The sequence below is a fragment of the Pipra filicauda genome, unplaced genomic scaffold (assembly GCF_003945595.2).
Source record: "Pipra filicauda isolate LSUMZ 115617 unplaced genomic scaffold, ASM394559v2 scaffold45_size4122338_pilon, whole genome shotgun sequence".
Lineage (NCBI taxonomy): Eukaryota > Metazoa > Chordata > Aves > Passeriformes > Pipridae > Pipra > Pipra filicauda.
The window spans coordinates 1306956-1323190 of NW_024104598.1; positions in this window are offsets into that span (position 1 = coordinate 1306956).

Consider the following 16235-nt stretch of genomic DNA (forward strand, 5'->3'; position numbering starts at 1 on the left):
GAATTCACCGCGCGGAGCCGCCGCGGGCGGGTGGGGTAGCCAATCAGCGCGCGGCGCTGCGCCCCAAGCGGCCAATGGGAGCGCGGCGCCTCCGTGGCCGCTCCCTCCCTCCCTTCTCCTCCTCCTCCTCCCGCCTCCCGCCGCTGGGCGAGCGCCGGCGGGGCTCGGGCTGGGGCTTTGGCGGGTTCCCTGTCTCCCGCCCGCCCCAACGGCCGGCAGGGTCGCGGGGCCCAGCGGGCGGGCCGGGGCGTGAGGGGCGCCGGGCGGTTTAGCGGAGCCAATTTACCCGCCGCCGCCTCGCCCGGTCCCCGTCCGTCAGGGGCCGCACGCCCCGCGCGGGCTCCACGCGCGCCCCTCGCGCCTCCCCCGCCGGCCGCGCGCCCCCTCACGGGGTGCCGCCCGCGGGGCCCCCGCGGTTGCCGCGCCCCTCGAAACACACCGTGGTTTAACACGCCGCGTTTGAAACACTCCGCACATCGTGTTCGAAACACCCCGCACACTGTGTTTGAAACACCATACATTGATGGTGTCCGCGCCCCGGTCCGGAGGCTCACGGCTGGGCCCCCCCGACGGCCGCGCCCCTGCACTCCTCGCTCAGCAAAAAGGGGGGAAAAAAATGTGAATAGCTGAGCGATTGCGGGGCTCGCGGTGGGTGGGAGCGCTTGCGATAGCCTCTGGGCAAGAGGCATTAGTGTGCCCAGGATGAAGGTCCGCAGCCGTCTGGTGCCGCCTGTCACAGAATCATTTAGGTTGGAAAAGACCTCTGAGATCAACGAGTCCAACCTGTGACCCAACACCACCGTGTCAACCAGACCATGGCACTGGGTGTCACGTCCAGTCCTTCCTTTAACAACTGCAGGAACTGTGACTCCACCACCTCCCTGGGCAGCCCGTTCCAATATATCTAATCACCCTTTCTGTAAATAAATTCCTCCTACTGTCCAACCTAAACCTCCCCTGGCACAGATTAAGACTATGTCCTCTTGTCCTCCTCTCACCTGTTGCCTGGAAGAGCCCGACCCCCACCTGGCTCCGACCTCCTTTCAGGGACTTGTAGGCAATGATAAGGTCCCCTTTGTCCTTATCACAGGGGTTACAACACCCCTGCTCTGCAGGCAGGCGTTTAGGATGCAAACCCACCTTGGGTGTTCTTTTTACCAGAGCTGGGATTGCATAAAGGCAAAACCTTTAAATGCAACTGTGTAATTTTCTGAAAGGAAAATCTGAAAGTTTGTAAACTCAAAAAAAAAAAAAAAAAAAAAGACCCTGAGTGACCTTCACTCCTCGGCATCACCAGCCATGTAGCAGCCAAGTTTTATTCTCTGGCAGGGCATACACGCCCCACCTTAAAAAGGGAGGAGTAGGATTTGAGTGGTCATTTGCTCTTTTCCCTTGTTTGTGCTTTGATCCAATTGCACTGATTGTGCACTGGCTTCCTTATGTAAAAGACGCACTAGAAGGTGTGATTGTTGTGTCCTGGTAACCCAGAGCTGCTCTGCGACTTACAAGAATTACAATTATACATACTAATTACAATTATATATACTAATTACAATTATAAATACCAAGTACAATTACAAATACTAAAAAAATAATGTGTTATCTTTCCTTTTTTTTTTTTTTCCCCAGGGATGACCACATGCAACGTGCATGGAATTTGAATTACTTAAATGAGGAGAAAATGCATTCAACATGTTTCAAAAATCAAACTGGAAAAAATAGTCAGGCTTTTACATTCAAGTATCACCTGATTACTTATTTCATTTATGCTGAGCTTTGAAAATTACCTCTATCCCCTAATCAAGAAGCCATTATCTCTGTTCAAACACCATAGTATCTCTTGTGACCTTTGTTCAGAGGAGATATTTCCTGGTCTCAAAAAGCTGGTCATTTTGAGAGTATCAGACATTTTAAAGCAGAGATTAAAAGAATTGCTACCATTATTACCATTATTGAAATAATTTTTCTTTTAGTAACTTGTGTGCCTCTTTTGTGATCCTCCTTAGCACGATACTGCCTTTGCCTTTTTGAGATTATGGAATTATGTGGAGCTGTCAAGGGAGTGCTCTGTTGCAGCCATCAATTTAAAGTATTTGTAGTATTTGTATTTGTGTTTTCCTTTGCTCTTGCTTGAGTTGCTCTCTGCAGCCCTGGGCATAAGAAACAATGATTCCATTCTCTGCTAAGGTACCTTCTAGAGAAAAAAGCACAAGGATTAAAAATCGTATGACCCTGACATGGCAACCAAAGGCACCTGTAGCAAGTTAATAGCAGGTCTTTTAATGTATAACCTTGAAGGCTCTTGTGTGATCATCCTTGTCTGGGATGTTTGCTGGTTTCAAGTATTGTGCTTAATCAAGACACCACCTGATGCCAGAAATCAGTGTTGGAGAGTGATAGGTAATTTTATCTCTGCTGGTTCAGCTAAAGAGTTACTTGAAGCATCATCAAGTGGATTAAAGAGAATGTGTGACATATCCTAGTGATTTGGTCAAATCAAAGGAACGATGAGGTGGTAAATAAGTGTAGAATATGTAAAATTAAGTGCTTCCAGTGCCTACATTCTAGTTAAGCCTCCCTCCTTCTCTGCCCATAGACATTTTCCTCTTCCAGTCACAGCATTAGTGATGAACTGTTCTAAAGAAAGCACTAATCTGGTTTGCTTTGCATGCTCTATTCTGAGTTTTATTTCTAGTATGAACACGTTGTCAATAATGGATTGGTTTTAGTGTGATCACAAGGCAGTAAAGTTCAGCATCTTGTGCTCATTTGCTTCATGGATGTGATGCTGTACTTCCATCAAGAGGAATTGTAATTAATGGCTCACATAAAGCCAAAATACATAGAGAATTTTACTGAAATCATTCTTATTAGGTAATTCCATGTATAAGATCACTTACAGAGTGCCCAGGGAGGTGGTGGAATCTCCATCCTTAGAGATATTCAAAAGCTGTCCAGATGGTCCTGAGCAAGGGGCTTTAGGTGGCCCTGCTCAAGCAGAGGGTTGGACAAGATGCCCTCCAGAGGTCCCTTCTGACCTCGGCCAGTCTGGGATCTCTGAGATACACAGTGATTGTATTTCTGAGCATAATCTGTTGTAAAGTTAAAAAAAACCCCAAAAATCACTGCTGGTAGGTGTATTGAAAACTTTCTGTGGTTTGTACAACCTTCTGAAAACTGAACTTGCTGTAACTTCATGCCCTGCTGTCTGAGTGTTCAGACTATTTTAGGCTGCTTTCCTCAAGGAACTAGTTTGTAACTACTCTCTCTAGGACTGGAATTGTGAATTTGTACTCCATGGCTGCCAGCAGGAGCTTTGCAGGGAAGTGCCTCGAGTTCAGCATCCAGTTCCATTAGTGAAACACTGCTTGTGGCAATCGTGGTCAGTGCTGCTGTTTATTGCATGGGGTCACTTTCAATTTTCATGTTTTCTTGTAATGTTTCTTTTATTCAAGTCAATTTTAAAGGCAATAGACACCCTTCTTTTACTATACCTTAATTCTAATGTCTCATGGGTATCTAGGAGAAACTGCAGAATTCAGCAGGTATGTACTTCTAGTCAACAAGTTCATGACATAAGCAGACCCCAAAATACTTCAGAAATCTCTCCGTAGATTGCGTTAAATATTCAATATATTTTAAGTATAGATAATGAAATTATTGTATTAAATAAAAATGAAAAGGAGGCAGAGTAGTTTCAGAAATACAAGGTAGTAATCAGAAACCACAGTTTTTTCCTTATTCAGATGCTTCTGTAATGTTAATCTCTCCAGTCAGTACAAAATTCTGCAGTAATTTGGTTTATAATTATCCTTTTTTGTCCTCGTCTTCATTCTGGGTTATGCTGCAACAAAAATCTACCTTAATTTCAGAGCTATGAGTAAACTTTTGCAGAGTGTGAAGATAACTTCAGGCTCTGCCTCTTGCAGAAGTGGTATAAGCACTCAAGTTCACTAGAGGTCACACTTCATTTACTCCTCTGTCTGTAAGACAGTCTGCTGGTCCTCATGGAGATGTGCTTGCGGGCTGTGTTCACGTCATATTATTTACCCAGCAAAATGACACGAGTAATTTTGTACAGGGTCATCATCATCATGGCTAGGCTTCGCGAACGAAGATTTAGGAAGGCTCTATCCACGTTTGTTACAGGCACGCTGGTGACTTACGAGGCCGATATGAGATAGACATATCCGATTGCAAAAGGCACAGCAGAAAGACTCCTTAGGTGGTGTATTCAGCAGGATACGATTCTTTCTGCGTTGTCTTTTCTCCTCGAGAGTGATCCTGCGTGCGTTCTCAAAGGAAACGGCAGCGTTGTAGATGGTGTGTCTCCAGGCCTCCCGATTTGAGGCCAGAGTAGACCAGTTATGATGATCAATGTGGCCAAGGCTGAGATGTTGTTTCAGGGAGTCCTTGTATCTTTTCTTCGGGGCTCCTCTCTTGCGGCATCCGGAGGCAAGTTCACTGTAAAGCAAGATCTTAGGGAGGCGGTGATCCTTCATCCTTGAGACGTGATTTTGTACAGGGTATAGCAGCACTAAATGGCTTTTAAATGATTTTAAAAAAAAACCCCAAACTTTTCAAAGATTAAATAGGGAAGTAGTAGGGAAATGATGGCAAATAAATGACGTGGCAGACTGAAAAAACAATGTCTAAAAGCGATCTCAGGTATTTTTGCCATCTGATATCTCTGCAGACAGCAACGTGTAGTCATAGAATCATAGAGTGGTTTGGGTTGGAAGGGACCTTAAAGATCATCCAGTTCCACTGTCATTGGCAGGGACACCTTCCAGCAGACCAGTTTTCTCAATGCTTCATCCAGCTTGGCCTTGAACATTTCCGTGGATGGGGCATCCACAGCTTCTCTGGGCAGCTGCATGGCCCGGGTGGTCAGTGAGATCAGCTCCACAGCTGACATACACAGCCTTAGTTGCATGCAGGAACCCAAAGGAATCACTGCTGCCATGTGCCAGCCTGGGAACTGGTGTGCTGGGAGAAGTGATACGGGAGAAATAAGTGGCAGCCCCAAATCTGGGTGAGGGAGCCGTGCTTTGTGCAGGGCACAGGGATCAGGAGGTGGCAGTCCCTGCTCCAGAAGACCCTGTGGAGTGCTTTGCGCCAGCCCTACATAATTTTGTATTCATTAGTCTGCATAAAATTAAATCATATTAAGGCATATTATTGAACAGGCTGATTCAATTTAACTTGAGTTTATTTGCTTTCAGTTGTTACATTATCTTTTAAAATTAGGCAAATTAAATCAACTGGTCAAACTGAGGCAAAGGCTGGGAAGGAAACAAAACCAAAACATTATGGAAACCTGGATTCCTAAACAAACAAATGCCTTTTTCAGGCATGCTAATTTCAGAGAATGCTAATTAAAACTTAATGCATGCACCACAAACTACACTGCAAGAATATTAATAGCATGGTACAAAGAGAAATAGAGATGTAGTGTTTAGGGTGCTTCACTTCTGTAGGTATATTCTTTCTGCTAAGATGAATTATTAGAAAAAGAAGATAACAGCCCAGAAATGTGTGTTTATTCAAGATCAAACACAGGGCACTTTCTTAGCAATGGTGCTAAGCATCTAGAGCTAAGAGTTTAGAGTACTCAGTAAAGAGCATGTTTCTACTTCAAATGCATTCTACTCTTTGTAGTCAAACATTTCACAGGTATATTTTAGTGTACTGTAGATTTTGTTGTTTCAACATTTCAGAGATGAGCTATCTCTACTAAGAGTTGAGACTCATGGCCATTTAAATGAATCAATATTTTTGAGAAATTAAGAGGAACTCTGCTTGCCAAGGAGAAACATACAGACAAGTCTTTCACAGAGTTATTTCATGATCCAAATCCGAAGGGTAAGTTGGAGCAAAAGCCTGCTTGCTTCATGTCCTTGAACTAGAGGATTAGATTTTTTATTCTTTATTATTTATATTCCTTTTTTATTACTTTGTATGCTTTCCACCTAACTCACTGAAGTTCACAGCCCAGCTAAAATATGGGGTCAACTCTATTCCTGAAAAAAAAATTCTTACAACAGTGACAGAACCCGCATTGTTTATAAATATATATATATATATATATACACATAAGGAAAACAACAGCACTTCTACAGAACTTGCAGATCCATTGCACATTGTATGCCTTGGTCTTACAGGCATCTACTCTGCAAGTGTCAGTGCCCATCAGCCCAAGCTTCTTTCTGTTAGATATTCTCCCTGCACTGCCTTTTGCTGATGATTGAAAGGAAGATGAGAAGATAAATACTCAGAGAGGATGAGGCAGGAGCAATAAAGATGAGGATAAATGTCTAAGAGATGAGAAGTATCAGTAGCGCTTGTGTATGAACCAAGCAGTTGGGAGGGGCTGTGGTGGTTCATTTTCAGCTGGGATCTGCTGAAAAGAGGTGCTTTTTTAGGGCTACTTTGATGGCATCAGGCGGTGTTATTATAGATAATGTCACAAGCTCTGCTGTGCTACCACAGAGGTTACTGTTGAATATGGGTTGAGCACATGTGATATCATTAGGTATTATCTAATATTACTGTTCAACCAAAAACTTGGAAGGACTATGCAACAAAAGAAGTTAATTCCCAACCCAAATGTTTTATGTGTAAAAAAAAGGGCTTCATATTATATTGTTATTTGCAGGAGCCTTTGGAAGATCTTATTTCCCCAAGTGATTGTGCTACTGAAAATGCTTCATTTATTTTGTATTTATTCTGTCACGTATTTGTAGTGGAATCTAGTGTGGGTTCTTAAGGCAGCTTATGAAGCATTTTTCTTAAGATGTGATTTCATTAGGTTCTTATCAACAAGCAGCATCTAATTTTTTATTCAAAAGGATTCCTACTACACAGACACATTCAAAAGTAAATGTTTGTTCAAACCGCAGATTCTTAGACCAATTCCTTCCTCCCTCAGTGCTCTAACTAAGAAATGGCACATGCAATTTTAAATGGCATGTCAATAGCAGAATACTCTGCATTGTGGGATTAACTAAGCAGACTACACTGACATTGCACAGACATACTTCACTCCTCTGGCTCAACTGAATAGATTCTCAATATTCTCATGTTGAATTGTTTGGCATAACTCATTGAGTTGGAGTAATGTTGCATTCACATCAAGACATCTTCCTCTACTGTAAACTGACTGGTTTCAGAGGATTTACATCAGGAATTAATATAGTTTGAGAACGTTAATAGTATTTTCTATTTGAAGATTTTTCTCCATGTCAGTGTAGTTCTCCTTTTCCTGAATTTTTGTACTGTATCATATTTGAAAGCTGTTTCTTTGAGTTTGCTCTTCACGTGTCTTGCTTTAAACCTTCTGTCCAGCTCTGCCTTTCTAACTTGGGCCACCTTTTCATCTTAGGGGACTTCTTGCTTGTAGGTTCTCTTGCTCTAGCTTCTGATAGCTCATTTGTTTCACATCAACTCTCTTAAGCTTGCTCTGGGTAATCCCATCCACAAGAGGTGTGTTCTTGCTGGCTGCCAGGTACCACAGTGACAAGGACATGACAGGCACCCGCACTGGGACATGAGTGCACATTGTAATTAGCTCTAAGTTTGTGATGTACAGGTGAACACATTAAACAAGGACTCAGCATTCCTCTTTCCTGCTTTCTGCCATGTTCCCAGCTGAAAGGATTACGCCGCTGAATGACCTTCTGCTTTTTTCAAAGGTATTCAGCACCACATGCCCTGTTTCCAGTCTGTTGATGGAGAGGTTTAGGAACACATGCAAACGATCAATGTGATCAGGCAAAATGTCCAATTTATTATTTAAATCAGTTAACTTTTATACAGTTTCGTTTGCTCAGGGTACATGCTCACAACAAGACGATTGGATAGCTCAGTTTGTGCACACGTCTAATGCTCTCAGTTTATTGGATCTGAAGCTCTGTCCATGCGACCTGAAATCATTCTTGGCATAAAAAGCTCTTTCTAATTAATCTGCTTTTAGAGGTTTTCCTAAATCTGCAGGTGTACCTTTATCTCTAGTTTCTCAAGGTTTTCTTTCTATAAACATATTATGTTCTCAAACCTTATAATTAGACACACAGCTAACAAGTATAAACATCACATATTTTCACACAGTCTATAAGTATAAACAATACACGCTTGTCACTTCCATGGCAAGCAAGGCCTACAGAGTGCAGGAAAAATTGTTCAGAGAAATCTCTCTGTTCCGGCAACACCAGTCTTCCTTGTAATAAGTCCATAGGAAAGGCAGACTCTTAGCTTGTCTGTGCTGTGGATTCCACATTGTGAAATGGGTAATAAAAATTCCTTACTTCTTGGAAATGTCATGCAGTATAATGACATAAAGGGAATAGGGGATTCTGAGCTTCTTCTGTGTGCAATTAAACACAAAATCCTTTTATGAGTTGAAAACAGACTTTTCTGTCTGTTGGCTAGTAGTCCATGTCTTTTGTGTGTAGAGAGATTTGTTCAGCACTGCACAGATAACCTTTTTCTTTTTTCCCCTACAAAAATGCCGCTTGAGTTCAGTAAATCCACCACAAAGCCCACAATATCTGAAATAGACTTTATTTGCACCTGCCATCTCCTATTCCAAATGCCATATCTATTGAAACACTCCTCTGTATTCTGCATGTAGCATCTCAAACAAGCTGAATTATTTCATCTGCTACAAAGGGATTAAACATGTCAACAGTAATTATCTTTGGCTTAATCTCTGGCAGTTGCTTTTCCTTAAATATGCTCAGAGGTTCATTATAACTTTCTCACTGAATCTCTTGCTGCATAAATCTACCAAGGTATCATTTGCTGGCACAGCAAGTGCTGACACATTTGTCCACTCTTGCAAACAGAAGATGGTCAGGAGGGTTTTACTCATAAATTCTAATCTGTGTTGTTCCAGTTAAAATCCCAGCAGAGCTTACACTCTGCTTGGAAGCCTCTTAGGCTGCTGCTAGAAAGTGATTCTAACCTACGAGAGGACTGAGAATTTTTGCAAAGCTTTGTCTTATTAATATGAAATACTTTGTGCTTTAAATTCTAATGACAGTCGAGCTGCCAAGGAGAACTGGCAGATGTGAGTGAGGACAAGAGAGCAAGCAAGAAGAATGACTAACTTGACCTTTAAGTTTCATAGACTTTTCAAAGACACCCCACCCCCAAGGAAAGGGCTCCTGAGAGTTTCAGTTTATAAAATAACTGAATAGTTTTTTGTAGACAAAATATTTGAAGTGCTGTTTTTCGAAACCTATTTGTAATTTGTATTGTTAAAATAAGTTTAGCTTCGTGTTGTGATTAATGAACAAGTTTTCTTACTTAAAATGACTGTAAAATGTCATTTACCAGAGCCTTGCAGTGAAGGTTTTGATAAAAATACCACAAAAGTCAAGAGAAATAAAAAATTTTGTTAACATCAGGTTTTAAAGGGTGTTTCTCTTTTTTTGATGTTAAAGCCACGTTTCACACTTTTGAAATATTTTTATTGGAAAAAAGTATGTCATCAAATATACATTAATCTAGAACTGTATGAGAAAATAACTTACAGTCCTCTATTATTAAAGGAAACTTGTGTTTATTACTTTTTCACTGTATTCCTGCTGAAAGCCTGGCAATTAAAGCTAATAACTAGACAAATACATTTAGGGTGCTCTCTGGGCATTATAATATTCCAGATGAGGTTGTTGGCATAGACGGTACAACGCAGTAATGCTTGTGCTCCAAGAAGGCGCAGAGGATGATAAATACACACTGTGGTGTGCCCATCAAAATAAAATCCGGTTTGCTCTGCTTGGCAGCCTCACAGAAATTGTAATTCTCTGAGGATATTTTCTTGTGGAGATACAAAGGGGGAAAAAACCCAACTTAAATGCATTTGAATATTCATTTCTTAGCTATCTTGTTCTGTTTTGTTTTTTCCCCCTTGGAGAATGCAGGAAAATGTGTGGCACTCTAACAAAGAGCCTTTTTTTCTTCTGAATAGTCTGACATGGGAAAATTCTGCATCCAGTGAAGATTATGATGAACTGGGGTTTTCACTGTGAATACCCTCCTGGCTGCACTCCAGAATGTGGCCTGTCAGTCAGGTGTACACTATGTGCAGCATTTGCTCCTTTTCCCCCTGAAGGGACTGATACAGTGTTTAGCTACAACTGAGAGTTGTCCATTAAAATGACAGGGGCCTGGAAAGACACTTGGCGGGCTGCACTCCTGAGATGAGGTATATAATGGGCTGTTAACAGTCACACAGGCACCTTTTTCAAGGACCATTTATCCTGAGGGAAGCTTGCTGTGCATCCTGACCAGCAAAAGATGGGCTCCTTGTCGATAGTTTAAGAAAGGGAAGCTCCTCTTTGGAGAACTTTGTGGTGTGAAATGATGCCTGGCGGTGTGAACCTGCACCCAGAACATCCCGAGACTGAGGGTGAAGGTTTGTCACTAGGCTGGGGCAACAACCAGTTGGTTTTTACACCTATTTGCTTTTGCTGTCTCTTGTCTCTTGTTACAGTAGCATCCAGGAGCATCAGCCGAAACAAGGACTCTGTTTTGATATGCTGTTCACAACCACAAAATACACAATGACAGATTTTTTCCAGCAATTAGGGTGCTTATTATTTCAAAACTGGGCTTAGATATTCTAAAATCCTTGCACAATTCAGTTGATTGCAGACTGCACAAAAACAGCTGCCTCTGGCTATGCCTGGAATTATTTTAAATTTTCTGCATTATAGATAAGCCAACATTTATTGGGCCAAAGAGTGCAAAAGAATTAAAATCTGTTACAGCACCTTCATCTGTAAGAAGATGCTCCTGTGCCTCCAGTGTTTCACACAAAATACCTGTACATTGTTTGATGTAGGGCCAGAATGGCATGTGGCTGCCCCCAGTTTTCAATTGCAATGTCTTTCTTTCTCTGTCCCAATAAAAAGTCCATTATGCTCTACAAGTGAAAGAGCTTCAACAGAAGAATTGGGAGTATTCTACTGTGGTTAAGGCCATGCCAAGAGGAGATAGGACAGACAAGTTCAAATGTCCCTGTGTAGAGAGGAAATTCAACTGTCTTACTAGGGAGGATTTCCAGATGAATTTTGTGGGATGGAGCAGAGGAAGCTACTTAATTCTAGAAGATGGTGTAGACTTTAAAAATCCTGAGGGGAAGAAGGTGCTACCTTTATTTTTTTTTAAATTAATTTTATCGAAATTAGAGGCCTGGATGGGGTGAGGGAGAAACTTATTGAGTATATTAAAAGCTCAGCTTTTCACCCTCTCTTGAGCTTGTGGGAGCAAGAGTATGTCCCCTTTATGCATTTAGGCAGATATGCATTCCTTTCTTAGTCTATTTAAATAATTATCTTTACATTAAAAAAAGGTAAATTCTTGGATTTTTTATCTGGAGTGGGGAGAAAAAAGCAAGGTTCAAACACATCTCTGTTCCCCATTCACCACATGCACCACATGGAAGAATAGAAAAGCCAGCACCACTGCTGATTCTTAGTTCACTTCTCAACATCTGGATTTCATCTGAAAACATGATCAAAGAGAGACACTATCAGGTAAGGTTCAATATTTTTCCTTTAGAATTTACAGGATGCACAAAGTAGCATTCACAGACAGTTTTAAGCAATTAAATACATGAATCAAAATCAGAATCACGTCTTGATTTGAAGGGCAGATTTGGGTGGACTCAAGTGGCAGGGTCAGGTTCATTCAGTCATGAAAAAACAAAAGCTCCCTATTCTGTGAGCTAAACAGGAGAGAGATGTGCTCCCAAAGAAAATGCAGTGGACGATGGATGGGTCTTGGCATGGAAAGCTGCTGCTTATATCGGAAAGGATACGATGGAAACTTGTGTGCCCTGAAAAGCAAACCTCTCTGCAGTGACCTTGGTGGAGTGTGAGTGCCATGAGTGGTCTTTATACACAGGTCAGATTGCTCTTGAAAATTTTGCTTTCCTTCACATAATTGCTGGAATGAATCTGAGGCAGTACAAGGCCAGTTCTCTGCTCCCATATCAGTATGGGAATGGTTTCCCAGGGTGATTGACAGATTATTGGGTTGGAGATAAACATGTTTCTCCAGTTGTTTGCAGAAAGTCCTGCCTCACGTTAAGTCATTTCTCTCCATAATCAGTGAATCACAGATCGAGATAAACACTCATGCAGAGACAATAAAACTAATTTTTATTTTTATAATTAAATCTTAAGAGCCACCTGATTTTGCATTGAATCAAGACTATAATTTCAGCAGTAAACATCTGATATTTTATTGTAATGAAGAATCTGAGTATGAATAGAGCCACATTTTTGATTAATTAGAATTTTGTTGCCAAGGAATTAATCTGTTTTCCCTTCTCTGAGGAAAAAACCCAACCCTCTCTAAAATGAGTTTCTCAGCAGGGATAATTACAGAAATGTTGAGTGAACTCCAGCAGCAGACATGTTTCAACATTTCTTTGTTTTCCTGGAGTAAGAGGGAATATGGGAGAGAATAGATGACCATTAAAGACTGAATATGGCTATTATTTTTTCTGACTGTAAAGTAACAGAAAAGTTAGTCCTGGACTTGGGATTCTCAGTCACTAAGCTATTTCTGGGTGAGATAAGAGCGAGTTTAACTCAGGATGTAATAACTCAGAGCTGTATTCAGATAGAAATAGCTCCAGGGTGGAAGTCTACACTACTTAGCTGCTGCTGTATCAACTGAGGCATTGCTGTAGTAATACGTTACATGACTGTGCTTCCTTAGATGATCCTTTGGACTGATACCCATTTCCTATTGAGGCCATGGGGGTGATGCTAACAGAACTGACAGGCCCCCCAAATCAGTTAGCTGTACTGCGGTAAACTTTACTGAATTACTTGCAATTTATGGATGTGAATCCATTTGTGCACATGGCAAGCTAACGTGTAATTTCCATGGGTGTGAATAAATAGAACAACCACTTAATATTTTAAAATGTTGCTTTCTGTCATTACTTATGGCAGCAGGGGATGTATTTCATTTCTTCTAAGGTTAAAGGAAGAAATGCTTTTTCTTTTCTAGGAAAAGCTACCACACTTGCATGATTTGTAATTAGTAATGTGTCTGTTGCCATATTCCTGCTTTATTATGTCTCTTTAGGATGCAGCAAGCTATGTTCAAAATAATGATACCCAGACAGCGTTAGAAAATTCAAAAGGAGACTGTCTCCATATCAGAAGTGTGGGTTGAAATTGCTGCAGCTCATCAATATTGGTAAGTGTTTGAGATGTGAGTAATTGAAACTTGCTGTTACTGTGCTTCTAGCAAAGTGTGAAATTGAGGAACTAGAAGACAATACCCAAAAGCACAGATGCATGACTGCAGTTTTGAATGCTTTCCTCGTGGGTGACGGAAGGATTTTATTGCCTGATTACCTCAGAGTGGAGAGCACAGAAACTCTTTGGGATGAGAACACTTTGAATCCTAAACTTTACTTCTTCATTTTACTGTTAAAAAAACCCCAACCCAAAGCCCTGTGTAAGACTGATCAATGGTACAATCAGCTGTTAGCTTAGCTGAAACTGTACTGATGATATTTTTAAATCACTTTCTCTGGGAGACGTGTAGTGTAATTTTTCTTCTGTGAGTGCTGCTTGTTTAAACAAGCAGCATATGATATATTTTGAGCTGCAAATTTTTTGTGTAAACTCAATTTTGTATCTGTCTAGGATTCCAAATCTTCGTTCGCGAAGCCTACCCATGATAATCTGTCTAGGATAGGGAGAGATATTTTATCCTTGTCTGGTCAGCTTCATTTATGTCTCATGGAAGCAGTGAATGAATGCTATTTAAATGAAAGTGCCTCAATATATACATTTATCATTCCCATGAGTTCTTTTTAAAGAGAATAAAATGTTGAACACATACTAGAAATTGCACCCAAAGAGTCTTTTCACTCCAGGAGGAACTGAATGAATACAGTGAATCCAAATTTCTTCATGCTTCTTCTCTGGAGGGTGAGTCAAGTCAAAATTCAGGTATTCCACTCAAATCCATAGTCTGCCTCAACTCCGAAACCTTATAAACATCCAGTTATGAAGTGAAACAAACAGCAGGTTGAGATTGACTGCTAACTCATACATATATTTTGTTTTCTTTCTTGCTCTGATTAATATTTTATTCCTTAAACTGTGCTGCAAACTCCACTGAGACTATACTTACAGGAGCTATATTATGAAAGAGTGACAGATTGTGGATGAGGAGAACCTTTTTCATAAATCATTTCCCTTTGCATCGCTTCCATTTTCTCTTCTGTAAAATAATTAGGTAAAAATACCATATTCTTTCTGGTACTAATAAGAAAATTTGTAAAACAAATTAATTCTTTGACTCCAGGCAGTGGCATTTTATCTACCAGCCCTCAAAATACAACAAAAAAGGTATCAGAAGCTTGACCTGGTGTCCCTTCCTGCTTGCTAATAAATCTGCTTCTGTTTCTTTCACAATTTCATCACAGATATGGGCTTCAACCTCTCCAGTGTTAATATCAAAACCACTATTTTGGGTTAAAAAAAAAAGTACTTTCAGTCTATTAGAGTGTAACATTATCATTCTATCGCACATTCTACCTCCTTAAGAGGTTGTCACAGCAGCAGTAAACCAAAGATTAGTTAAAAGCCATGACAAAATTGTAGCATTCCTTTATATAAAAAAACAGGCAATGAAAAATTTCCACCCCACTGAAAATTCCTGCTCTCTTACATCTTCTTAACTGACACTTAGTGCTTGGATAATAATGAGAACATAGGAAAAAAAGATTATAGCTTTATGTTAGTGACAGTAGAGTTATGGCCGAAGATCTCCTTTCATTCTAAGCCTTCATTTTCAGCACTTACAGCTTTCTGAATATATTACTTTTTGGGCTCCCATTACACATGCTTGCTTTCATCCCAAAAGGTGGTATGTGGCTTTTTTGTTTAGCCTTTTTCTTTATTCTTTCATAACATTTTCTTGGCTATTTATTTGATACCATAATATGTGAAAAAGTATCTTCATTATTTCATCAATAGTTCAGATTTATTTTATTTTTTTTTTTGCACATTAGTGTTGGTGCTTCTGCAGATCATGTGCCTTTGATACAGTAGAGGAAGTTCCTTTTATAGATGACTATACAAAGTTCTTAAAACCTGCCTGCTCTGTTTATGTTTTTGCTTCTTGAAATTACCAGGGAATTTGTCCTTAAAGAAAGAATCCTAAAGTGTGATATCATAGTTAAAAGTGTAAATATGTGCTAACTCGTTCACAAAGTTGCTCTGTGTGAATAGTGGCTACACATATCTGATTAATAAGAATAGATGATTTCTGAAAGTTTAGAGCAGGATTACACTTTCTTTTATCATGTGGTGGGAGAATACCATCTGTTTCACCAAAAAATGCCATAAATAAAAGCCAGAGTTCATACACAGCTTCAGTTTTGAATTTTTCTAACACCCACAAACAGTAACCTCCCTTTGTTTATGATACAGTTTTGATTAGTGGGCTTGATGTGGGGAAAATTATGAGGAATGAGGAAAGTCAAGTCCACTGCTGTCAGCCCCCAACAATAATAATTTCAGTCTCTTGGCTTTCATCATAAATGGATTAACTCAAAAGATGAGTTAACATTGAGGGTTTTGTATTTCATTGAGAAACTACTCCATGTGCCTGTGCACATGCACAAAAGGAATGAAGGATCAGCAAAAAGAACCAAAGATCATTAAACACAAAACCCAAATCTTGAGTGGAAGTTTCTCTCACACAACTATAATCTACAGTCTTTCCTAACTTATTTAAGATGGTGAATATTGTTTATTTGAGAGCTTATCTAGGCACTTTATTATGTTTTTAACTACCATTAGGTGCGGATCCAGCAATATATCAATATTGTCCATTGTAATCCTGAAACAAAAGGGAGTTTGTAGAGAAAAAGCATCAGTAGAAAACAAATAGTTAAAATCTACACTATCTGTTCCTAGGGCCAAGTTTGCTGTGGTGCTTGACTCAACTGGAACTGGCAGTAGCATCTTGAAGTAACACACAAAACGTATCTAAGCAAGGTCCTCCTTGCCCTCAGGGCCTCTCTAAGGCCATAATTTCACAGTGGAAGTGGTCCTGGCAGTGCTGGCTGCTGCTGGTCTCATTAGGACTGGGAATATGGTTGGTTTGTTTGTTTTCCTATTATTTATGCACATTTAAAATGCATTTAAATAAATATGTGAAGATTTCAGAATTCTTAAGTCTCAGAC